Source organism: Macrobrachium rosenbergii, chromosome 18, assembly GCF_040412425.1.
Source record: "Macrobrachium rosenbergii isolate ZJJX-2024 chromosome 18, ASM4041242v1, whole genome shotgun sequence".
In the NCBI taxonomy this organism is placed as follows: domain Eukaryota; kingdom Metazoa; phylum Arthropoda; class Malacostraca; order Decapoda; family Palaemonidae; genus Macrobrachium; species Macrobrachium rosenbergii.
In genome coordinates this window covers 15,726,734-15,754,233 of record NC_089758.1, presented here as the reverse complement: position 1 = coordinate 15,754,233, position 27,500 = coordinate 15,726,734, and the positions used below count along the sequence as shown (strand labels likewise).

The 27,500-nt window shown below is 35.4% G+C and overlaps 1 protein-coding gene across 1 annotated transcript in view; it reads right to left on the bottom strand.

Annotated features, from left to right (window-relative positions):
• The window catches only part of LOC136848145 (uncharacterized), a 307,270-nt gene that overhangs the window by 147,541 nt on the left and 132,229 nt on the right, over nt 1–27,500 (bottom strand). The window lies entirely within an intron of this gene.

The window sequence follows — 27,500 nt, the reverse complement described above, 5'->3', positions numbered from 1 at the left end:
CTCTCTCTACACATACTCGTTTATTTCCTTTAATTACATTCTAGGGATTGGAAATTACAAATATCTGCCACTATACTAAATGGCGCAAATGCATATAATGAATATCGAATATGACCTGCAGAACTGTAGTATTAAAAATTTAAGCTAAAATTAGCATCACTATGTTTAGAAATTAATTCTGTTTAAATTGCGAAAGTACGACATACAAAGCATGCTAGTAAAAGGTCACTTCTGTAACATTACTGGGATGCTTGTGATGAAATTACTAACGATATTTATCTGCAATAATAGGCAACAAAAAAAAATTACTGTACAAGGTAAAAAAAAAAAAAATACAGCACACTGACACAACAAGAAACGTACAGTTTGATTCGTTTGTAAATAAACTAAAAATAAATGGAACCTATTTTTATTCTTTATTGAACGGGAAGGCCAAACTATTGTACTTCACAATGAATAAAGGACTACACACACTGCTCAAATTCCAAACACTTACCGAATAAAAATGAAAATACCACCTGAGTACTTTTAACTCGTTACGTGGACACAATAAACCAGATACATGTAACCGATACATTTTCAATTGCGTTGTTGCACGGGATCACGCGATAAGCAAAGGTCACACACACACACATATGCAGTCGAATGCCCCGGATGCGAGCAGAATGGCTTTTAAATCTTCTTAACTGGCCATCGCGGTCTTCTCCTTAACCTCCTGCGTATTCTAATTAGCGGGCCATTCTTTTGAAGAGAACGCTGACCGTTGTCTGACCACGAAAAAAAACCACCGCTTCTCTCTTCTCTCTCTCTCTCTCTCTCTCTCTTTAAACTTGAAATCTACATCGTGTATTATATGCTCTATTAAAGATAATCTTGTGCTCTCTCTCTCTCTCTCTCTCTCTCTCTCTCTCTCTCTCTCTCTCTCTCTCTCTCTTTATTCCTTGGCTTATGGGTATTTGTCATTTTCAGATGAAAATAGAATATTGTTAACTAAGTATACAAGGATCTATACGCAATAACTTTATACTGATATGCAGTTACTCACCACTTGCTTTCACCTGCTAAGGAGAGAGAGAGAGAGAGAGAGAGAGAGAGAGAGAGAGAGAGAGAGAGAGAGAGAGAGAGCAGTTCTGCAGACGACCCTATTGAAACACACTACTTTCAATAGCGTGTATGGGCGTGGAAGGCAGGCGTGGTGAAGATGGGGGCCTAACAATTAAAGAAAATGGAAATGAGATGGTTGGGGGAAGGGGGTGGGTGAGAAGTGGCAAGGGGGAGGGTTGACAGAAAAAGGAAAGGGAAATTGACGTTACCCGTAGATACAGAGAGGTAGAGAAGCGGTTACGACATGAGTTACTCTTTGATTAAACTCTTATTCAGAAGAGAGAGAGAGAGAGAGAGAGAGAGAGAGAGAGAGAGAGAGAGAGAGAGAAAGTCTTACATATCTTCGATTCACATAAAGCTGTAACGTGAGCGTCGTTAAGATCGTATCAGTGCTGTCAGAGCCGTTAAGTTCTTTATTTAATCTTGATAAACAACATTGATATCTATATTTAATCTTGATAAACAACATTGATATCTATATACGTCCGCATTACTTTAGGCCCTTCATTTCATTTTTTTTTTGTAACAGAAATAATAACTAAGTGTTAAATATATACATGATATATGAAATTTTCATTTTATGCGTTTTCTTAAGTTGAAATATTAAAATTTATGCTTTTTCTTAAACTGAAATATTAAAAAAAAATATATGAAAAGGGACTTTTCAATCCGTTTTCTAATAATGAAAAACATAAATGTAATTACGAGAACCTGGAATACTGCTAAGTCTTATAATTCATTTCTTTTTTTGTTAATGACATAACTTTAACCATTTACTTTAGTCAGAACTCTGTTTCACGTCGGCGGCACTGAACCTTGTAGTTGCCACGCCAGTTGGTTTGCAATCTATCAATCAATCGGCTTCACGTGGCTTAAAGGAGCTGTGAGGTTAACGACTCCCAAGAGCAAGAAGACGGTTATAATTTGTCTTCATCTAAAGTACCTAAGTTAAATATCCATTTAAGTTCATTTGTTTACTGATGAGTCGCCAGGAAGTGGAAGATGAAGAGGTAGATTAGAGTAATGGATGAAGAAGAATGAACGAATGGAGGGGAAGGGCCAGGATGAGAGGAGAAGAAGAAGAAGAAGAAGAAGAAGAAGAAGAAGAAGAAGAAGAAGAAGAAGATGTGAGTACGGAAGAAGTGAGAACGGAAGAACAGAGGAAGGAAAGCAATTGAAAATAATGAAGAGATTTCTGTTATGAAAATAAAAAAAAAATGGAGCTGAAAAACCATATTTAGCACAAGGAGTAATCAAAAGAGGAGGAATAAGGAAAAGCTGAAGAAAATGCATAAGGGACTGTTAATAATGACAAGGGCCTCTAGAGCTGATGTCAGTGAGAAAAGGAAGAAACTAAACGTACGTGAAAGAGGACAAATATATATATATATATATATATATATATATATATATATATATATATATATATATAGAGAGAGAGAGAGAGAGAGAGAGAGAGAGAGAGAGAGAGAGAGAGAGAGAGAGAGAGAGAGAGAAAATATGAAATACAGTGGAAATACAAAAAGGGGTAGCAACTGTGGAAATAAAAGAGAGTACCGAGAGGACAGGAAATAAAAGAAACAACAAACAAGACATAAATATAAAAGACAATATGGAATATAATGAGAAAAACAAAAAAGGGGTAGGCAATTGTACAAATAAAACAGGGTACCGAGAAGGCAGGAAGTAAAAGGAACGATAAAAAACGAGAAATAAAATGCAAGGAGGACCAGAGGTATGCCCGTCAATTACACCCTATTGATTCATTGTACCCTCAATGTACATAATAAAAAAAAAAAGTACAGACTATTACGAAAGAAACGACAGGAAGCGAGAACCACAGACGAAAAAAAAAAAAATCAATTCATAACTTCAAGAAACCCCTTTGAGCGTAATAGACTTGGATGATCTACGTCATGGGGAACCAACATTGAAAAAGATTGGGCCAAAAGCGAATGGGGCCATATAATAGGATTAGATTTCGCCTTAAGAATGAAAGTCTATGACGTCATACCATTCGCTAACATTGTGCGTAGATATATTCGCTCTAGAAAAATTTGTGAGGGGTTAAACCTCACGTCAGTTAAAATACACAGCTGAAACTTGACAAAGAACTGATGGTTATGCATTTTCTGTGTCAGTTCCTATCCCTCTGTTGATTTAAACATAGAATTTAGGCCAAAGGCCAAGCTCTGGGACCAATGAGGTCATTCAGCGCTGAAACGGAAATTCAATGTAAAAGTTTAAAAGGTAACAGGAGGACAACCTCGCAGTTGCACTATGAATCAATAGTTAGGAGTGGAAATTAAGATGGAAGAAAGAGAATATGAAAGGAGGTGCAGTAAAAGGAACGAAAGGGATTGCAGCTAGGGGTCGAAGGCACGCTGCAAAGAACCTTAAGTAATGCCTACAGTGCACTGCATGAGGAGCACTGATGGCACTACCCCTCTATGGTGTATCCCTCTGTTAGCTTTATTATGTTGGCTTTATTATGCTCTGTCGCCGCATATGTCGGATAACTTATCTTATACATACAGCATGCTTCAGCCATCTTAAGCATTTCATTTTGGTTCTTCGCCCATACTAACAAATATAACCAAACAAACTTATGCATCCGGCATTCATTGGTTGTCGTGAAGTTTAATATCACCAGAAGTAATGGGAAATGGGACAGTTAAGCAGAGGATAAATTCATCAATTCAGAAATTTCAGATAACCATCAAAACTGAGGAGAAACTTCAGCTTTAACTGAAATGCAAAACTCTTACGTTTAAAGTCCACCGTGAAAAGAGCAAAATCTATGCGTACATATATTTCACAGTAAAAAAAGAATGTAAGCTTTAAGCTAAGTAGTATACAAAACATGTTAGTTTGAGAAGGAGAGAGAGAGAGAGAGAGAGAGAGAGAGAGAGAGAGAGAGAGAGAGAGAGAGAATATTACACAAGAATAAGGGAGAAAGTAAATGAATATTAGAGGAAAGGAGAAACAAAGAGAGAGAAAAACCACGAAAGTTAATTAAACTTAGGCAGAATTTTTACTCAAATAAAACAACACCCTGAGGCAAGGAAAAAATTATTCCTCGAAACAAACTTCTAACGAAATTTCATTAAACATTACCAAGACTTGAAGAACACCAACTTTGCCTGGCAATATTTGCTACCTGTCAGAAACAATCACTTGACAGGAAATGTGAAAGGGGAAACTGTATAACGGCGATTGCGTTATGACCTAGGGAAACGTTCATGAAGATAGAGATAATGCTTTTGCTCCGGCCGAATTTCCTTGGTCAATATCATTTGTGGTTGTATTCCTTTCGACTCATTTACACTCCTGGTTAACCAACCGTTTTAATCGAAGTCTCACGTGGTCATCAAATTGTCGGAGAGAGAGCCAGTAAAAGTGCTGGTACCTCTAATTGTGGTTTTCACCATTCATCTAAACCGCTACAGCATTTTAGTTTCAACTTAACACCGAAGCTCCGCCCCCCAAAAGTCATAGTTGCCATAAACTTCTGGGGAGAATTAATGACGTTTTACAGCCTCCAAACCGGTACGTTTTCTTAATAAGTCAATCTTGCCAGTGTCTGCCACGCAAGTGTCGACAATATGTCATGCGTTAATTTTCAGAAGCATGGAATGATGTGGTGTTTCCAAACATACACGAAAATTAGTTGTTCTTTTTTATTAATTCGTCCTCCTAAGGCAAAAGTAAATGGTGCAACGATTATATTTACCAGCAAGAGTAAAGCTGTGCAATTGCACTGAGCTCACAATCAGAATGTTGAGCATGTTATTTAACCATAAGCCTTTGAGTTTTTCTCTTTTATTAGCTTGAATTTTTCTAAGGTGAAGAAACCGAGACAGACACAGCTGTCCATATCAAGAAATTGAGTTGACGGACTTCCCTTCTCAGGGAATGATAAGCTCATGCCTTAAAGAGTCAGGTTAGGATATTTATGAAATACTGAGGGTATATATATATATATATATATATATATATATATATATATATATATATATATATATATATATATATATATATATATATATATATATATAATTAACTATAATTAACGTTGTTGATCTCACATCATCCATCTAAGCTGCCCCTGGCATCAAGAATATAAAGAACAAAAAGAAAAACAAAACGATAGCAATGATCATGAAATATGAGGAATAAGATGAAGACAGCCATGACATGATGGAAAAAGAAGAAATCGAGGCCACTGGAAAAAAATGGGTAAAGGTAAAGCTGTTGCGAATGAAAAAAAAGACGAATTATGACGATCACGATTTGAGAACAGGAAGACGGAATACATAAAGAAAGTATGATTTTGAAGAGACTATTGCTGATAATGAAGAATAAGCAAAACTTGGAGAAAACGAAAACTTTGTGTAAGGAGATGGGGAAGGCTGCTTATAAAAATAACCAATGAAGAGCAAGAAAAAAATATATTGGGTAAATAACGTTGAAATTTAACGGAACCGAGCAAACTTTCAGTAAAATAAAAGAAAAAATTAAATGAAAAACAAGCAAGGTCATTCACAATCACAATAAACAAGCAAGAAAGGAAAGCCAATTCACCGAACAAATAGAGCAAGAAGAAAGCAGAAAACGAACAAGTAAAGGAAGAAGAAGAAGAAGAAGAAGAAGAAGAAGAAGAAGAAGAAGAAGAAGAAGAGAACGGAAGATTGATGAGTTTTCGTGACGACGAGGGATGTTCGTGGAACCTTCTTCTGAGGAGAGCGCCGGCCACGGAGAAAGAACTGACGAGGTGCAATGGAGACGAATGGCGTGAGAAAAACAAGACCTCAGGTAACCATGGGAACACTACGAGGGCGATCTCAGTGTTTATTTGTTCACAAAGCCGATAAAAAGAAGTCTCTTCGGTGGCTGTAAGGCTGACTGCGCTTGCAATTGTGGTTATTATGCTTTCAGAGTGCGATTTGTGCATAAAACTGATAAAAGAAGCACGTAAGAGGGCCATAAGATTGTTTGCACTTCCAATTGTAGTATTCACGCTTTCAGAGCCGATAAAAGAAGTCCATTCGATGACTAAAAGACTGACTGTGCTAGCGATTGTACGTAATGTGCTTTTAGAATATTATTTGTTCTCAAAGCTGACGAAGGTTGCTTATGTTGGTTACCAGACAATTTGTACCTGGAATTGTAGTTATGATGCTTCTAAATAGTTCTTCTAATGGTATTGTTATATTTTCAAGATATTAACTGTAACTGTAATTAAACTTTAAAATCAATACCAGATTTCCCACTCTCATACCTTACTCTAAAATTGCTAAATAAATACACTAACGAGTATCCTGCATTTAAACTTGCTATCTGATCTCAAGATGATCGCTCAAGTAAGGAACACTTATTATATTTTTAGATAATTCTATAATTCTTCTCAAAAACAGAATGCCCAAACCGCTAAATAACGAATAAAATCCTAATGGAATAATCAGATTACAATATCAAACCTCTCATTCGTTTGGAAAACCAAATTCCCACACTGCTGCCAAACTCAAGTTCACCTTAGCACAGGAGATAAGGATCTTCCTTGCATATCTAATCTTCACGGAGTCGTGAGGCGAAGACCTACATTTTTTTAACGATCCTTGGCGCGGCTCCGAGCAACGATTATGGAAAACGGTCACCGCAGAGACGCCCTGCAGGTGTTGATATTTTCCCCAATCTGTACAATTAGCGATTAACACTGGTACGCTGTGCAGGTGTTCGGCAAGACGACGTCTCAAGCGTTCTGTATTGATGGCCTCGGTCTATGTATTCGATAAATTGCAGTTATTGCAGCCTAAGTCATGATTAGTGGTTGGATGTTTCCTGCATCATTCCTAGCAGTGAAGGGAGTTGTTACGGCATTGGAAGTGATATCAGGGGTTTGAGTCAATTCTAGACTACAAAGTACTGAGCAACTGGCTTAATACGTAATGTATTTGGTGGAACAGTGATCAACAAAAATAAACCAAGCGCTACTCTTCAAGGTCGGATTTTACTCGGAGTAGGTAAGTCAATAAATACAAAAGTAAATATATAAATAAGCAATTACCACCTTATTCCATCAACAACGTACAAGGAATAATGCTTAAAATCTCAATGGAAAATAAACGGCTAAAATCGAAGCAAACTTACGAAGAAAAACCCCTTTGGGCCTCTACAGGCCACGTGGGTATCAGGAGATTACCAAGCTCTTATTTGATGCCAAAATTGGTTATCTTCCTTCGTGTCTAATGCCCCTCTGTCTTGGGGCGTCTAGAGATTTTGGCGATACCGAGACAGCTGTTTACCTCCACTGCCTTTTGCGTACAGGCTTGGTGTTGAAATCTTACCCCTTTCTTGGGCCGTAGGAAACACGAATGGATATTCATATGCATTTGAAATTACTGGTCTGTGTATGAATTTGAGGAACGATAGAAGTGACAGTAATAGTAATAGTACAGAAACAGCATTACTTTTATGGAGTGTTTTCTTACTTTTATGATAGTAGTAGTAATAGTAGTAGTAGTAGTAGTACTGGAAACAGATATAGTACAGACGGCATGTAGGATTTTATTTTACATTATTTTTGTGTTTGCTGTAGAAAATAATTGTTTAATTTTGCATACAAAGGACATGAATGTTCTAAAATATGAGGTCTGATTTTGCATACAGAGGACATGAGTGTTCTAAAATATGAGGTCTAATTTTGCACACAGAGGATAGGAGTGTTCTAAAATATGAGGTCTAATTTTGCATACAGAGACCATCAGTGTTCTAAAATATGAGGTCTAATTTTGCATACAGAGGACATGAGTGTTCTAAAATATGAAGTCTAATTTTGCATACAGAGGACATGAGTGTTCTAAAATATGAAAGAGATAAAATTATTCATCTTTTATGCATACTATATTAAAATACAGAATTCCTTAGTTTTCGAGGATTACTTTAGTAACAAGGCAACTTTTTATTATCTATTTAAACAGGGCTGTTAGCACCAGGAATGGGTAGTAGGAGAGGTATGCTTTCCGTTATATCTTTTCATAGCATCAAGTAGACTGCATAGAATAATGAAAATAAGTGAAAATAACCTATAGATGTTCTAAACCCTATTTTATTAAGTAAATACCTAGCCGCGGGCCAATAAATGAGATCCAGAAGATAGTTATCTTAATAAACCCAGTTACCCTTTGAACCTTCGTTATCACAAAACCATTCCACAAAAAAGAAATGTTAAAAACTCAGTTATCTTAATTCCTCCGCCATTCCGCTCATAAAAACGAAATACTTGATTTAAAATAAGTGCGAAAGTTATTTACGAACGCAGCATGTGTCTGTAATTAATATCTAAGGTCAACAGTATATCACCTCTCTCAGAGAGGGAGTCAGTGACTGTGTTTTATTCGCGATGTTTAAAATGTTTTTTTTATGTTCAAAAAGGGTGAGTTTTTTATTTTTTTAGGAAGAGAGCAAATTGAATCTGAATTCAGATACATAACAATGAAGAACTTCTCTTCTCACACACATACACACATACACACACACACACACACATATATATAGACATATATGTATATGTGTGTGTGTGAGCATGGAAAGTGAGAGAGAGAGAGAGAGAGAGAGAGAGAGAGAGAGAGAGAGAGAGAGAGAGAGAGAGAGAGAGAGAGAGAGGCGGGTAAGGCCAGTTTACTGTTAAATCCATTTTCCCAACAGCAAACCCTCTCATAATTTTTAATGAATACCTACGGTCAGTCAGCCAAATTTATACTTCCAACCTTTTTTCACTAAAAAAAAAAGAATAAAAAAAACATTGACGCTCGATTATAAAGCACTCGAAAGCATTTCCTGACGAGCGAGGACTCGATGGACGGCGGAGAGTGGAAAGTCTTTGTGTGAGCACATGTCCTGATAATTATGGAGCGTAGACTTCAAATTCCCGACGGCTTTTTATTTTTCTTTTTTTCACTTTTCTCTTTATTTACTCACTTTTTTTTTCTTTATTCTGGTTTTCCCCTGATACTCCTTTACACGCACGTGTTAGTATGTGTATGCTCACCTTTCACCAAAGTATCTTTTTGTTATTTGAAAATCACCAAACGACAACTTTGATAATGATGATAATATAGAGAATCAGAAAAATCTAAATTCTAAATTTCTGAAGACATTTTGAAGTTTATTTTCAAATTTTGATGCGGTAACCAATGCAATTACTACTACTACTACTACTACACTACTACTACTACTACTACTACTACTACTAATAATAATAATAATAATAATAATAATAATAATAATAATAATAATAATAATAATAACTTTTTATATTAACTATACGTTAAAGCTTACATCTTTGACCTTAGGAGAAAATAATATTAAACCCAATTTTCTAATATACGGGTATCTTTCAAAGTCAGTGTGTTATCAAATCAAGACTCATTCTTGAAAATTCATAGTTAGATCGACGTCAGTTTCCTAAAAATTTGTACATTTTTCATTACAAAAAGATTCTTTGAACTTGAATTATTCACCCTTCCATCTTCTCCTTATTTCATTCCCTCTCTTCATCCTACCTTTCCTACTGTTCCTCGCAGAAAACGCAATATTTCAATGACTGTGCAAACAATTTTGGATCATAATTGAACAATTGTCAGCACCAGAGTGAATGTTGCTGAATTCTGATTTCTCGGGCCTTATTGTGCACCATTATCGTTCACGTTATTCATAGTTTCTAAGTACTGATTTATGGGTAGAAGATTACTACCCCCATAACCATGTTTTCGTAAAAGGACCCTTTTTTTCTTATCGTTGTCTTTTGCGTGAGATCCAGCCAAGAACGAAATATCTCGATAAACGGATAAATAAAATGATAAATAAATGCAAAACTCAATAAATAAATAGGCATTCAGAAGACCTTTAAATTCCTAAACGCACTGGTTACATACCACACTTCAGTAATCACTGGTAATTAAATGATGAGAACATGCGTTCCATCCGCGCCCGGCTCCTGAAAGAGCTTCTCATGTAATGCCGTGGAAGAGCAGGCGGTGAACCTTGGCATCTCGCCCCCAAGGTCACCTGACTCCAGGCGAGATCCACTTTCGTCTCAGCTGATGTTCGTCTTGGCCCGAAGGCATCTCCAGGACAACACCCTTTTCTCGTGACGTCATGGCTGTCTAACGTTACTGCGACGGGATTTGAAGTTATAAGGCATAACTGCACAAACAGACAAATACAGACACAGACGGGCGCACACACACAAACACACACATATATACACATACATAAATTATATATATATATATATATATATATATATATATATATATATATATATATATATATATATATATATATATATATATATATATATATATATAAAATGGTATGTTAATATTCTAACCCAATTATGAGAAGGCAAATGGGAATGAAAGGTAATAACACACTAAAAGAATAAGCAAAATCTCCAACTAAGAGGCAGACTCATTATATATATTAATTATAATGTCACAGAAAACAAATAAGACATAGGATGGTGAAAATTCCTAATAAGACATAGGATGGTGACGATTCCTAAGTCAGGAAATAGTTATGAAACTTAACAAAGTGACCAAGCCAGTGATAGCTAATGGCCTGATGGCTCAGCATACTTGAGTTATTCATCACTTTACTTTTTTTTTTATTTATAGTTCAAACCTGACTCCATTTACGAGGATTTAAGCTTCAATATTTGTATTAGTTACTATTTTTTGCTGTTTTTTGTTTGTGCGTTTCATCAGTTTACGGTACGCAATATTTTTTTATAATTATGACTATATACACACATATGCGCACACACATACACATATACATACACACATATATTACATATATTATATATATTATTTATATATATATATATATATATATATATATATATATATATATATATATATATATATATATATATATATATATATATATATATATATATATATATATATATATATATATATATATATATATATATATATATATATATATATATATATATATAAAAGTTTACTGGCTTTATGTAATTACACTCCGCACAAGTACTGGTTACAGATAACAAAAAAAAAAAAAAATAAAATAAAATAGAATAAAAGAGAACACGAAGACGAAAGATGAACCTTGATAGTACATGGATAATGATTGACTGCTGCATTCACCTGTCGTGGGAATAGCTAGGGACACTGACGTCTTGGAAAAGAAGCTTCAGGAGAGAGAGAGAGAGAGACAGAGAGAGAGAGGAATTAACTGATGATGGACAGAGAGAAAACGATGAAATGTGAAGAACAAAACAGTGATGGAGGGAAATTCAAGCGCACAAAAAAGGATGGGGAGAGAGAGAGAGAGAGAGAGAGAGAGAGAGAGAGAGAGAGAGAGAGAGAGAGAGAGAGAGAAGAGAGTGTTTGAGAAAGAGAATAAGATGGAACGTAGAACAAAACAATGATGAAGGAAGAGTGGAGGTACAAAATAAAAGGATGAGAGAGAGAGAGAGAGAGAGAGAGAGAGAGAGAGAGAGAGAGAGAGAGAGAGAGAGAGAGAGAGACAAAATGACGATGGAGAACGAGTGCAATGTACAAAACAAGATGAGAGAGAGAGAGAGAGAGAGAGAGAGAGAGAGAGAGAGAGAGAGAGAGAGAGAGAGAGAGAGAAGACGATGGAGAATGAGTGCAATGTACAAAAAAATGACAAGATGGAGAATGAGTGCAATGTAGAAAACAAGAGAGAGAGAGAGAGAGAGTACAAAAGATGAGAGAGAGAGAGAGAGAGAGAGAGAGAGAGAGAGAGAGAGAGAGAGAGAGAGAGAGAGAGAGAGGGAACACTCAGGTAATGCCACAAAAAATAAAAATAAAACAGAAAACGAAGTGAGAAAAATCTGACTTCTTCCCGAATTAAGAAAAAAAAAAGCGAAGCGTTTAGTGAAGTGTGAAGTGTTCGCCTCGGCTGCACATTCCTCCCACCGAAGCTCCACCCCCTATTATACGCCCGTGCGCCAGCGCCTTTCTTCAGGGTTCGTGTCTCTCAAAATACACCCACGCCCTGCCTACGCCCACCAACCACCCACAGGTGTTCCCGGCTTCTTTTGCATATACCATTCGCTAATTACGTCTTCAATAGGGAATTAAGAGAGACAGAGGGTTGTTAGTGTGCAGGGGAAAGATGATAATTATGGTGACTGAGAGCCGGTAGTGATGATACGTGGGAGTGATGATTATGATGATTTTCGTGGTGAATGAGGTAATGTATCCGGGGTGGGGTTGCAATTACTCGATTCTATTATTTGCTTACGTGGAATAATTACTGACATGTTAATCTGCTTTAGTACGATAGTTATCGCCTTTTTCAACGATAATTATTGGTCTTCGGAATTTTAAATGGTATTATTATTATTATTATTATTATTATTATTATTATTATTATTATTATTATTATTATTATTATTATTATTATTACTGGCGTGTTGCTTATTTGGTGTTCAAGTTAATGCTGATGCTGAAAAATTGCGGTGAAAACATTATTTCTGTTATCTTCGCAGGTGATCTTTAAGCTATTATTATTATTATTATTATTATTATTATTATTATTATTATTATTATTATTATTATTATTATTATTATTATTAACTTAAAAGTATGTTCCTTTCTATAGTAGCATCTAGCTCACTTCCTGGCATTTAAATAAAACTATTTTCTTTTCTTTTTTCCATTTGCTAATTTGGTTACCCATTTATTTATTAATTGATTACCTTGCCTTTATATCTGATATTTATCGTTAATTATGCATGATGGTCTCTCGCTTAATAACCCTCAAGGCTGTCACTTTCATTAACGAGTTTCCACAGAGTAAGATATAAATAAACTAATTAATTAGGATATAAATAAACTAATTAATCAATTAAATGTATAAAAAATAAACAAACAGAACAAGAAACCGAACGAGGAGGATATATGGATAAAATTTTATTTAATTAGTCTTATAAATAATTAACATAATTGACCTGAATTGAATATAGAATTTAGGCCAAAGGCCACGCACTGGGACCTATGAGGTCACTCAGCGCTGAAACGGAAATTGACAGTAAAAGGTTTGAAAGGTGTAACAGGAGGAAAACCAGCACTACGAATCAATTGTCAGGAGAGGGTGGAAAGTAGGATGGAAGAAAGAAAATATGAAAGGAGGTACAGTAAAAGGAACGAAAGGGGTTGCAGGTAGGGGCCGAAGGCACGATGCAAAGAACCTTACGTAATGCCTACAGTGCACCGCATGAGGTGCACTGGCGGCACTAACCCCGGGAATAATTCATAATGATGCAATAACTGAATGAATGGAAAAAGAAATAAATTGGAAAGCATAATAAACCGAAAAATAAATCTGAAGCACATGACAAATCGACACCTGAATAAATCTTTCAGAGAGTGAACGACAAAATATCTTAGCAAAATAGAGTATGAACGACATAATTACTAAATATATAACTGATTATAAAATGAATGAATGAAGAAAGTACTAAAATTAAACTTGCATGAAATAAAAAAATTAGATAATATGGATAATAAAATTAGTTAATTGATTTACACGTCTAAGTATATAAAAAAATCATAACTATTTCTAAGCCATAATTATAATGTAAGGCCAAATAAACCAGAGAAATGAAAACTAAACTGAAACAAACATTTATTAGAAGTAAAAGCAGAGTAAGTAATCGAGTAAATTTGAAAGAAAATATTCAATTAAAAATCAGAAGCAACAATTTAGGCAAATTTTGGAAGATATAACTAGAAGAAAATAGTAAAAGCAAAACTAAAAATACACATTAGACAAAAATTAGAAACATATCTTAGAAGCACAATTAGAAGCATTATTCTGAAGAATAATTAGGCTTATCTATCATAAGCATAATTGTTCGTACACTTTCCAACGCATAATTAGGTGCACCCATTTGAGCATAATTTAACGCATCAGTCTAAAGCATAATTAGACACTATTTTTAGAGCTGTAATTAAATATACCTCCCAGAGGTATGGTTCGTGCATCATTTAAACAGTTTTTCTTTCAAAAAAATTATAGCCCTGAGATAAAATAAGTGTTAAATAAAAACAGTATTACAACTCTGAGTTGAATCAAGTGCAAAACGAAAGCAACTTACCCACAGTGATGGTTGTTATAATCCTTTACTTATTATTATTGTTGTTGTAGGTTATTGTTGTTGATGATATAATCATTAAAGGAAGACTACACAAGAATACGTTATATAATACTTATTAAGATGCGAGATATAATTTCATCATAAAACGATATTAAGGGCTGATTTGTTTACTACAAAAGATCCAAATGTTAAGATTATGGAAAGATGAAAAGACAAATAATGAATTACATTTTAACGGTAATTTAATTATTAATATAAGTTATCAATATCAAACTCCTTTGCAAAATTCAGAAAGAAGGTCTTGATGAAACGAGACTATCAAGAAAAAACATTTACGTTTAAATTGCAGATCAAAACTTGTATCTAAGATTTGAATGAAATTTAAAATATCAAAACATACAAAAATTATTATGAATTTTCATTAAGAAATAACGGTATCTGAAATGACCTCACAGACAAGACCACGTGTGGTGCCTTAGGCTGGGGGAGAAACAGTGTTTACATACAAGCAGAGAAAAAACTAAGAAAAAAGAAAGACGAAATGACAAAGAAAAATTAGTGACAAGGTACAGATGGCCCCGAAAAAAACACATGATAATGACCGAGGTGACGGTAGGAAGAAAGAGAGAAAATTACTAAAATAAAAAATTAGCTAAAAACAGAGAGAGAGAGAGAGAGAGAGAGAGAGAGAGAGAGAGAGAGAGAGAGAGAGAGAGAGAGAGAAATAAAGAGATGAGAAAGGAAAAAAAAAAATAAATGAGGAGAGAAAAATAAATGAGATGTAGAAAGGAGAGAAAAAAATAAAAAAGAAATAGAAAGGAGAGAGAAAAAAATAAATGACCTACTAGATGTAGAAAGGGAGAGAAAAAAATAAATGACCTAGATGAGATGAGAGAAAGGAGAGAGAAAGGGAAAAAAAATAAATGACCTACTAGATGTAGAAAGGAGAGAAAAAATAAATGAGATGAAAAAAATAAATGAAAGGGAGAAAGAGAGAAAAAAATAAATGACCTACGAGATGTAGAAAGGAGAGAAAAAAAAATAAATGACCTACTAGATGTAGAAAGGGAGAGAGAAAAAAAAATAAATGACCTACGAGATGTAGAAAGGGAGAGAGAAAAAAAAATAAATGACCTACTAGATGTAGAAAGGGAGAGAGAAAAAAAATAAATGACCTACGAGATGTAGAAAGGGAGAGAGAAAAAAATAAATGACCTACGAGATGTAGAAAGGGAGAGAGAAAAAAAAATAAATGACCTACTAGATGTAGAAAGGGAGAGAGAAAAAAAAATAAATGACCTACGAGATGTAGAAAGGGAGAGAGAAAAAAATAAATGAGAAAGGAGAGAGAAAAATAAATGACCTACGAGATGTAGAAAGGGAGAGAGAAAAAAAATAAATGACCTACGAGATGTAGAAAGGGAGAGAGAAAAAAATAAAAAAAATAAATGACCGAGATGTAGAAAGGAGAGAGAAAAAAATAAATGACCTACGAGATGTAGAAAGGGAGAGAGAAAAAAAAAATAAATGACCTACGAGATGTAGAAAGGGAGAGAGAGAGAGAGTGATCAAAACGATTGGATAAATAACAAACAGGAGAGAAAGAGGTGGCGACAGACAGACAGACAGACAGACAGACCAAGACACTTGAAGGACTAAGTGAGAGAAAGGAAATGAGATTCTTCACTTTCCAGTTAACACTGATAAGAGTAATAAAAATCATAATGATAATAATAATTAATGTAACTGAATGACATCAAAAGCCGTACAAAGAGTAACTGTAAAAACTGGAAAAAAAAAAACAAGGTCTTTGGCAGCCATCACAAGAGTAACTGCACCAGTATCCTCTCTCTCTCTCTCTCTCTCTCTCTCTCTCTCTCTCTCTCTCTCTCTCTCTCTATATATATATATATATATATATATATATATATATATATATATATATATATATATATATATATATATATATATATATATATATATATATATATATATAAAACTTTATCACATACACAATTGTTCTGTGCATTAGTAGAATTACTAAAGGACCTCATTCAAACTGGATGGTATCTAATGGAGTTTTTATTCAGAAAAGTTACAAGCTTTCTTGGACAAACAGTCCACATTATTAGTGTACGGATACTTGATAATGTGGACTGTTTGTCCAAGAAAGCTTGTAACTTTTTTCTGAATAAAAACTCCATTAGATACCATCCAGTTTGAATGAGGTCCTTTAGTAATTCTACTATATATATATATATATATATATATATATATATATATATATATATATATATATATATATATATATATATATATATATATATATATATATATAATCATCAGTCACGGTCCATGAAGACCTGTTTCTTATTAGCATGACCGTTTTCTTGCGACACAAAGGAAAGTTAACTACATACAGCCTCACTCATCGCATCTGTCTCGGTCCATAAAATTATGGTAAACGAAGAACATAATTCACGGTGATGCAAAGTACTTCGTCAAGACGAAAATGCGAAGGATGTAAGCATCGGAGAATGGGAAGGGGTATTAGTACTTCAGGTGTCCATCAGATGGTCTTCTTTATTATTATTATTATTATTATATTATTATTAGAGTTAATTTCAGATATAAAATTAACTCAGATTATGCAGCCACTCTATTAAAAAGGACTTGTTTAAACGGTCTACCTCCTTGTTCTTCTTCTTCTTCTTCTTCTTCTTCTTCTTCTTCTTCTTCTTCTTCTTCTTATTATTATTATTATTATTATTATTATTATTATTATTATTATTATTATTATTATTATTATTATTATTATTATCGCTCAATCAACAGACTTTCCTAAATAGGGGGTAAATCCTGAGAATAAAAAAAATACGTTAAATGTCAAGTTCCCCTTTACCTTTCATCAAGGATGAGATTTAATCAAGGATGAACCACCTGTGCAGAAACTTCCACATCATCCGGCCATCCAAAGCAACATGTTCTTATACGGCTATTGTTATCATTTTAGTAGGCGCGGTATTTATTTATTTGAACAACATAAGGAAAGGGTGGACCCAAAAGCACAGCCCAAAGTACAAAAGGGAAGGGTGTTCTCTGCACACACACACTCCCATAACTTCGTGAGTAACCTTCTCGACACCCTACTACCCCCTCCCTTCCCCCCCCCCCCCGCCACCTTTAACCCAGGCACAGGGGACATTACAATAGCAAGACCTATCCAGGACCCGGGCTCCCTCTCCCTTCAATACCTTTCTTTGCTCCACCTTTTACTTCAAACTATACCTGGTCTTCCCCGACTCCCACTCCAGGTCTGACCGTGACGTGACCTGACCTGACCCGAGGCCGAGTGACCCCGTAGGTCGATCACCACATCTCTCTCTCTCTCTCTCTCTCTCTCTCTCTCTCTCTCTCTCTCTCTCTCTCTCTTTCTATCGTAATCCGCAGGTAGAATAGTAGATCCATTTTGGTGAAATTCATTGACAAGAGAAAGCTTTTCTTTTTCAACATTATATATATATGTACATATATATATATGTATGTATATATATATACATATATATATATATATATATATATATATATATATATATATATATATATATATATATATATATATATATATATATATATATTAAGCATCAACAGTCATTTTTACCGGGTACCTGTGTAGCTATAATAACCACAATGCCCCATTAACTTTCCGATTTCTTCATACCTCGAACACACTCGCCGTAACGAAGAGCAATATCCACTCGTGTAAATTCGCGTATATACGACCGGCTATAATCTGGCGGCATGCGTCCACTTATCCATTCAAGAAAATTCTAATAAATTGAAGCCCTCCAGGGCGTGAGCTATGAGAAGCCCCACCTGCGTACTATGTAATCTCCCATCCAGGTGATATCATCTTACTTTCACCTGATGCTGCCGCCCCTCTCGCTCCATCCTCCTTTTGACTTATCTGGCCGCCATCTGCCCCGACCCATCCATCAAACCGTATTTGTTCTCATCAGCCTCACCCCCCTCCCCTCCCCTCGACTATTCTTCGTCTAGAACTAAAGTGAGCCCTTCTACGGGGATTCTAGGCGGCATTCTACGGGCGTGTGCGGGACCCTCCAATCACTCGGGTTGTTTGACCAGGAAAGGTCTCATCGGTAGGTCGCGTGTTATTCTGTTTGCCCGTTTGTTCTTGTTAGGCTGGAAGGAGCATTGATGTTGATGCGTTAACCTGTGGGCTATCCTGAATACCGTGGAATTCGAACCAGATCTCTTCAGTCTACGTGACATTCTTCTTTTCTTTCTCTCTTTCTTCAGCTGAAGACCCTTTGACAGAGTCAACAAACTATAAACCCACCAAGAAAGCCCCAAAGGACAATTAGCCTGCAGAAAGAGACAAGTTATAGGAAGAGGTGATAAATAAATGAAAATGAAGGAATAGAAAATAAAACCGACATACCTAAAAATCAGGAGACTTATAGAGAAAGCAAGTATGAATTCCTCCTCGTTTAAATATCTGGGGACCAGAAGATTCCACAACTGTACTAGGCAAACTATTCCACATTTTGTTTATAGTCAAGGCGAAATTCCTAGCAAAATATGTAGTATTAAGCTGATTCTAAAAAATGACGCATTGCAACAGCAGCCTGCCTAGTGACTCTTGGACCAATGGAAGTCTATAAATCTATCTTCAATATTTTTGTTCTTATATCAATCCTCTTTTTGTACACAAAGCAGGACCCTTTTTTTTTCTACGGTAGGTAACAACAATAAACATTACCCTACAACGGTTAATACCCAAGCAATTATTTTAATTATTCCCAATAAGTACAGAGGTTGCCGGTGACAGGTAAGATATTCGTTACCGTAGCAAATTCGTGACAGGATAATTGCAAAAGGTTAGATACAAATTTCCCATCAGTTCATGGGGTAATAACGCCGAGGTCATAAGTAAAGTTCTGACCTCACTTTTTTGGCCGAGTAGTAAAATGTGGATATGATATTCTGGCAAATGGGGAGATAAAAAAGCAAGAAGAAATGTAAAAGAAAAACTAGATGCGTGCAAGGGTTATACGTAAATTCCTGCCATCACATTTGTCTTCACATTTTTTGACCGGCCAAGACACGGCATATATGATATTCAAACACAATGCAGAAGACGAACTAAAGGTCTCGTCTGCTTGGGAGAAGATGAGGAAGAAGTTTAGAAAAAAAAAAAAACACAGTTCTCACCAGCCAAGTCGAGAGACACTGCAATATGAAGCCATCTCCACCACACCCCTTAACTTCACCTTTTGTATGGGGCAGCCATTTCAAAGACTGCATACTCCCTTTAGCCAACAACTCTCTTGCACTGTATGGTGGCGACTTGAGGTCACCTCTGCCGTCTTTGTCGTCCGAGCGAAGAAAGAGAGAGAAAAGAGAGAGACGCCAAGGGACCTGGTAAATGAACACGCTCTTTGTTTAGTTTTAGCAGCCATGCAGCAACGTCTATGACCATAATGAGGGTCTAACGTCCCCTTTCGCCTCACGACCATTCAGTGGCTTTCTTTGTCTTCGTCGTCTACTTCAGCAGCGCGGAGTTCCCTATGGAAAGGCTTTTTCACCTCCGCTGAATACAAGCTTAGGCTCTGATAGGTGTCGCTCCATGGGGCAGGGGACACATTGTTACTGTTGTTTTCACAATGACTGTTGCCGTTGTGGATAAGGTAATGATGATGATGATTAAAAAATTGCTGATGATAATAATCATCATCGTCCAGTTTTCTTTTTGAAGGCTCTTCTCTCAGCCCTCATTTTGTCCTTTTAGTAATCAGTGCTAGTTTAAGCCAAGGTTCTTGCTCTAAGGCAGCCGGTAAATCCTTCTAGTAGGACCTATTAATTATGTGATAAAGAGAACTTTTTGTCTTGTAATGTAACAAAATAAAAGAAAATTACAAACGCGTTTTTATCGTACTGAACTACATGTAAATAATTGTGGATTTTATTTCTCCAGTAATTATTCTGGCATGTCATTACTATCATTATCAAGACTATTTCCATTGTTATCAGTAGTAATGGTGGAAGTCGTAGTATTAGCAGAACCACTGACCATCTCTTAAGGCCTACAATTCTCGAACCCTTCCTCAATCGCGGCCTTTCCTTCGTTCATTTCATCTCTACCGCCATTCCCTTTTTAACCTCCTTAAACAATAAACCTCTTGTCGTTTTACATCACTTCTTATCATCTTTTTCTCCATTGTCCTGTTCTTTTCACAGCATTCCTATCGCATTTTTTACTCTTGTCTATTATTAACTCTCTCCCATTCCCATATTTTGTTTTAGACAATTCCTCTCGTTTTTTCCCCCTACGTTCTTTCCGTAAAATTTTCATGCGGTTCTCTGGTCTTATCGTTCAAGTCATATATCCGCACAGCTGTCTCTTATTTTTTCATACTATTCCTCTCTTGATTTTATTCTTCTCTTGTTTCTTTTGTTCTCTTTATGATTTCTCCCACACCACCTTTCTTAATCTCTAAAAAATCCACTTATGCCAGTTCAGCACAGCTGACGCTTGATGAATTTTTCGATATAATTTCATCTCATGATTTCTTTCTCTTCTTATTATTGTTCCTCTATTGTTCCTTACAAGCTCTTTTTATTTATATTCTTTAATCTCCTCTTTCGCTTGCATTCACCACAGCTGACGTTTGTTCATGCTGTCAATTCCTTTTCCTTAGGATTTTCCATCTTATCGGCCGTTTCCCAGCGCCCCCTCCCCCCCTTACGCCTCCCCCTTACCCTAGACTCTCAATGTCTTGCCAGTTCTTTGTTGGGTGTTTTTGTTTTGGTTCTTCTTCTGGTTCTTCTGTTTGCTTATGTCTGTATTCGTGTGCTTTTTTTATACAAGGTTATTTTACCCTTGTATGGTAATCAGTTTTTTTTTTTATCTCCCAGTTGTTCCTGGTAACTTGCTTTGAGCTACCATTGTTTTTATTTTACTCCTGAACTTATTATACATATTTACGTCAGACCTTTCGTATATTTCCTATTCTTTTCTTTCATTCTCCAATTTTCTTTCTACTCACGATCTTCGTCTTTCGCCGGTTCTTACCTGAAACCAGATTGCTGCCATCGGGTGGCTTTGAAAAAGTCTACGATTAAGAAAACATATATATATACGATTAAGAAAATATATATATATATATATATATATATATATATATATATATATATATATATATATATGTGTGTGTGTGTGTGTGTGTGTGTGTGTGTGTGTGTGTGTGTGTGTGTGTAGGGGATATTACATGATCTACAACTTTGACGAGCAAATAAAGTAAGGTCCATTCGCCTGACAATAAATAAATTAAAATTTATCATCCATTTTCCTTTCCTTCTTCCTCTCTGTCTCTCCTCTCTTCGACCAGTTTTTGCTTTGGGCAAGGTTCAGCCACTCCCCTTGCATAATTTTTTTCCCCTTTCCTTTGCCCCTTTTTCCTTGGTCTCTGCCCTTTTCGTAATTCTTTCCTTTTGCTTGTCCATCCTGTCGGTCCCGTTAAGTTAGCCTCTCGCAAGAACGTGTGAAGTTGTGAGTACGTAATGCTTCCAAATTTTGCTTCCAAATTTTGCTGCTAAAATCTGCTCTCCGATTAATCCACGTGATCTACTTGTTTTCATCGTAAATGCTGAGTTTTAGAAGAAAATCTAATTAATATTTTTCAAGCTTTTGCTTATAAAATATGAGGATCTTCTAGGAAAAGTTTTAGCTTACGGGGCGGTTCCTGTCATTAATTATAAATCCCTGCCTGACTCACGTTACAGGAAGCATAGAAAACGGGGAAAGAAAACGGACGAATGAGAGATCAAAGTGACCCGAGTCGCTGCAAGGAATGAGGAACAGAAAAGACAAACTTGGTAAGATATGACCATATACATTTTACCTCCACTCACGCTGGTTGAGTCATGACAGAGGCAGAGAGAGAGAGAGAGAGAGAGAGAGAGAGAGAGAGAGAGAGAGAGAGAGAGATGAACCGCGCTTCCTTGGAGCATATGCTTCCTCATACGGACCTTTTACGCATTTTCTGTAAATGTTAGTGAAATTTAACCGTGGGTTAGGTAGGTTCGTCCTAAGTGCTGTTGCTGTTCTTATTGCCTATCAGTCACGTGTTTTCATTTGTAGTCTCTCTATTTAAGTATCTTTCTCTTAATTAACTAAGTAAATTTAAGGATTTAATCTCTTCATCAAACATCATCATCGTACGTTAAATCTACAATTAATGTTTGGAAAACACGAACGATTTCGTGATGTAACAACAAGCGGTCTCGTATCATCTCCTCGAAAATGATCATTTCCAGCTTCCGCTCATCGAATCACGAACCCTGTCAGCGGTGATTCCTCCGGATCATCACCATAAAGCCAGAGCAATTACCTCCATAAGGTCTCACACTTCCCGTTTTCTATACGTCAATTTGCAGTTCAAGCACACACACAAGCCCCGCCCACTTTTCCCACACCAAAACCGCACTGACATTGTACCAATGTCCTCTGGAAAAGGCTTCCATTTTACACACACACACACACACATATATATATATATATATATATATATATATATATATATATATATATATATACATACATACATACATACATACATACATACATACATACATACATATATACATACTGTACACACAGAAATACAGGGACTTTAAGGGTAGATAATACAAAATCATGATCTAGTCCATTTCATAACGAACAATAAAGAATTGGGATTTCCCCTTACCTCATCTTACTTCTTCCTAATGAACACCATATTCTTTGGAAGCTTGAATTTCAAGTCAATGGCCCCTGTGGACTTGTTCCTTATGAATAGGGTTTATCTTCTGAATAATAATAATAATAATATTATTATACAAAGCCACCTCTTAAAAGAGATCATTCTATAGAAATCAAGGGAAACGAAAGTACTAGAGAGAAATCGGTTTGGAAAATACAGTCAACATAATTATTGGCAGAACTTCGCTCGCATTGTAAATAACGAAACCAGATGTTTGAAACAGAAAGTGGGTTGCATTTCCTGTGAAGCAAAACTGAACGCTACAAACGACGACTCAAGAAGCGAAATGCCTTGTCGAGAGGTAGTCTGATTCCTGGCCTATGCAAAGCCATCAGGGCATAAGAAGGGAGAGCCGAAAAGATGAATGTGGGAGGAAGACTCTGTTTGCTCTATTGTGATTAGAGGCATCTTGCAGCACCAACGGGCATTCATTCGTGTAATTAGATATTCGTACTTGAGGCGTGCCTCTAGGGAAAGTTTAACAGCATCGCGATCAAAGGCAACCTGAACCATTCAGATGGTTTAGTCTCTTCACTGCCACTTTTGACCCTAGGGCACATTTATGGAGACGAAGGGAAGAGGTCATTTTCCTTATTCCTTTTTCGAAAAATGAGGAATCAAATGTTCGTACAAAGATGGAGCTGTTTCCTTGCCAAAGAAATTTTATCGATATTCATCACGGGGAACATGTTTTAATTTACTGAGTTTTCACTGAACTGAGAGTGATTTATAAACACATCTTTTAATTTTGCTTTTAACCTCGTAAATTTGCTGCTTAGTTTAGGTAGAGAGACTACGACATTTTAAATATCATTCATGTAGTTCGTCTAACAACAAGAAAACCATGCCGCTGTTATATATAAATAATTTCAGCTTTTGACACCAATACAAGTTTTCTACTTATTCATTCATAGATACAGAAAGAATATAATTCATTTCCCCGCTCTGAACACTCGTTTTTTTTTTCTAAACTAGAATAAACAGAAACCTGATCCGGGTGATTACAGCTCCCTGTACTAAGTATGTATGTATGCATGGATGTACCTACATTTACATTTAATATATATATATATATATATATATATATATATATATATATATATATATATATATATATATATATATGTGTGTGTGTGTGTGTGTATATATATATATATATATATATATATATATATATATATATATATATATAATTGGAAAGTAAACCTCATCCGGCATATGGGCAAGACAGATGCACATATAAATTATAATTCCAATTAGACTGGCTCACATTGTGTGCAAACCATAGGCCAACGTTCGAGTCTTCATCGGGGTAAAAGCTTATCATTTTATTTCGAATTCGCTATGCCTTCGGACGAACTTACACCCGAGGAGAATTACAATTAAGTGCCTGTACCCCGATCAGCATTCGAACCTGGCTTAACATTCGTGGATATAAAGTCACGAATGTACAAGTGACAAAAATGCCTTCGGTGATAACTCCCCATCGGGGATATTCCCGAAGTAGCGTGAATTGGATATCAAACGACATTTGTAGCTTCAAGAATGTATATAAATCACGGTGTGGTAAAATTTATATTTCATATATATATATATATATATATATATATATATATATATATATATATATATATATATATATATATATATATATATAATATATATATATATATATATATATATATATATATATATATATATATATATATATATTATATTGGAGAGAGAGAGAGAGAGAGAGAGAGAGAGAGAGAGAGAGACTTGCAGTGCCTTCTCTTAATAACAAGCACCACAAAATAACGGGTCCCTGAGAGAAAACGAGAGACGACAAGAAAGAAGGTGAAATGAAAATAAACAAAAAAGAAAGCAATCTTCTGTCCCGTTGTCAGACAGGAAGTAGGCAATTCGTCGCGCTACTGTCAAACCTAACGTTCTGTCTCTCGCTCCATTACCATTGTTTCTCAAAGCGATAAAGGAGATGCGGGGAAAAGGAACACGAGGAAAAAGGAATAAAAAAAGAAGTCGAAGAAAGAACAAGACAATGAAAAGGGGAAAAATGACAATGGTTGTGTTTGTTTCCGCGAAAGTATCTCGTGAGTGGATTTAATTTTGTGGATGCTGTATCTCTCGTGGTAAACAGCTTTTCTTATTTTAAATAATATAATTATAGGGTGGCTCAGATAAAACGGTTTCGGTGTAGGGACGATCGTGAAACTGTTGGAAAAAAAAAAAAAAAAAAAAAAAAAAAAAAATATATATATATATATATATATATATATATATATATATATATATATATATATATATATATATATATATATATATATATGCATAAACGATTGTTTAATGCTTTTAGGTAAACTGAATCACCTGAGGTAGGTGGTTTTCAGTAAGATGAAAATCTAAATTAATAGCCAATAGGAAAAAAGGAAACAACAAACCGTAATTGAGGAGTAAGATAAGAAAAAGAATAAAATGCTTCTATACGCATGTGATGTGCATGGTCTACAGCAAAAGATTTGATAAATAATGAAACAGAATACTAATAACAAGGAGTATGAACCACAGAAATTTTCAAAACAGAAAGAAAAAATATCTTGGTGCATTCTGAAAGTGAATCATATTCAATGTCATGCATTGAGTAATTTAATAAAACAAAAAAAAAAAAATTCGAAGACAATGTAAACGACTAACTAAATTACAGAAAAAAAACAGAAAAGAAAGTTATCACTTAACGAATTTACAGTTACGTGTACAGTCTCAAGCAAAACGGCTTTCAAAAAAAAAAAGGAATTCACGAAATACTGGCAATAATAGAATTGCTTACATCCGCCCCATTGTTGATTTCCTCGCAGGAGAAGGATTTATGCTAAAAAGGAGAGGAAGATTGTTATCATTTTCCCATTCTCAATTCATTCTTCTCAAATGGGCGCGCAATCCCTTTTATTGTTTAAATGGAAGAAGGTACCATTTTACGAGAGACTGTGGCGGAACATAAACGAAAATGCGGTTGAGAGAAACGTAAATAAGAGTGATTTACAGTGAAATTTTCACCTGTGAAAAACATATATACGAACTCGTAACCCGTGCCATGATCCTACCATACCCACGTCGATCCTTGGCACTCCTACCGCATAATCAGGTGCCACTCACAATCAGGTGTAATCTTTGGCACCTGACAGTGATGCATAGGGAATGAAGTTCAATTGCTTCTCAAAATCCAGGTCAACATTCTAGTTATTACAAGTAATGTTAAGATCAAAAAGAGGTTTTTTATTTTCCCTTGGATCATTAGCATGGGGCTAACAACCTCATCCCAAAGAAAATTAAATTTTGAAAATCCCGCAATGGGTCACACTGTGGCCCTAACAGTCAACACGGTCGGCAAGTAAGAGCGCTTTGGATAAATTTGTGTTTTTTCCTGAATATGGAATATTCGTTTTCCTTCAGCAAATACTGCAACTTAAACTTGGATGACCATGATTGGTGTCACACCAGTTTCCAAAATTAAACGAGCCGATCATTTCGGTACCACCTGACATGTTTATTAGCCTAAAGTTTCAATTATTTTTTTCATATTTTCATTCTTGTTTTCGTGAGACTTGACTGAATGACGTAATGAAATCTGGCGTGAAGTAAAGCGAACTAGATAAAGGAATGCCCAGTGATGGCAAAATAGATTTTTACATTATAGACGTTTCCTCGCTACATGAAACATCAGGTCTTTTGTAGTAAGAAATCATGAGAAGTGATACAACATATTTAGATAAGAATATCGATAATATGGTATAAAAATCAGTTATTAGGCTGGATATACATACACACACACACACACACACACACACACACACACACACACACACACACACACACACACATATATATATATATATATATATATATATATATATATATATATATATATATATATATATATAATGTATATTAACGTGAGTGTATGTTTAAATTTCTACGACTTAGGATATCTGATAAACACATATTATTTTCCCTTCACAACCATTAAGCCACTTATACCTTTTCACATAGAATTCACTACACATTAGGAACAACTTACACCCACGGGGAATAATGATTGATAAGTGCTTCTTATTAATTATGATTCCACCTGGATGCAAGTTATTCCCAAGGTATGTTAAAATCGATATCAAACGACATTTGTGGGATTATATTTGTGAATATAAAAAAAATCACACCTGTATGAGTGAAAAAAATAATTTGCTATATACTAAGCAGTGCTACCTTGGTATCATACGTAATAATGAATACGTTACTCTTCTGGGATTTCATGAGCATCTTACCTGGAAAGAAAAAGAGAACACAAGTAAATCATTGGAATTCAAAACTGACCTACGTATTACACACAAAAATACATAGCCACTATATGT